The sequence below is a fragment of the Anopheles ziemanni genome (assembly GCF_943734765.1).
Source record: "Anopheles ziemanni chromosome X unlocalized genomic scaffold, idAnoZiCoDA_A2_x.2 X_unloc_101, whole genome shotgun sequence".
In the NCBI taxonomy this organism is placed as follows: domain Eukaryota; kingdom Metazoa; phylum Arthropoda; class Insecta; order Diptera; family Culicidae; genus Anopheles; species Anopheles ziemanni.
Genome location: NW_026689710.1, coordinates 64,140 through 65,000, shown reverse-complemented (window position 1 = coordinate 65,000; position 861 = coordinate 64,140).

Here is an 861-nt window from a genome sequence, read left to right as displayed (position 1 = left end):
ACCCAGGACCGCCGAAGCAGCGTGGACCAGGGGAGAACTGAACTTTATACTTCACACCACAGTATTGAGTAATGTGCCCTCTTCCACATAGGGCAAGCTGGAATGTTCCATTTTACCCAGGACGGCCGAAGCGGCGTGGACCAGTGGAGGACTACACAATCATGAGGTTTGATATCGACTTGTGTGTTTCAATAGGGTACCGATGGTATGTTTTGAACCGATTTGATTTAGCCATTCTGAAGTCATCACTTGGTTGAAGCGCTGAACTAGGGAGGCATCGTTTACATTACTTGTATATATTGGTTTTCGCATGCTCTACTAGGTTAATGTCATAGGGTTGGCTATCGAGCATGCCCAAGTGATGACTTGATTGTGTGCTTGCTTGAATTCTTCACATTTCATACCATCGGTTAGTTGTCGAATCATTCCTCGATCATAACCTTCGTTCTTGTTTCATGTATGCTCTCTTCCACATAGGGCAAGCTAGAATTAACTATCTTACCCAGGACCGCCGGAGCAGCGTGGACCAGGGGAGAACTATACTTTGTCTTGTATGCCCTCTTCCACATAGGGCAAGCTAGAATGAACTATCTTACCCAGGACCGCCGGAGCAGCGTGGACCAGTGGAGGACTATACTTTGTTCATAACACCACAGTATTGAGTAATGTGCCCTCTTCCACATAGGGCAAGCTAGAATGAACTATCTTACCCAGGACCGCCGAAGCGGCGTGGACCAGTGGAGGACTACACAATCATGAGGTTTGATATCGACTTGTGTGTTTCAATAGGGTACCGATGGTATGTTTTGAACCGATTTGATTTAGCCATTCTGAAGTCATCACTTGGTTGAAGCGCTGAAC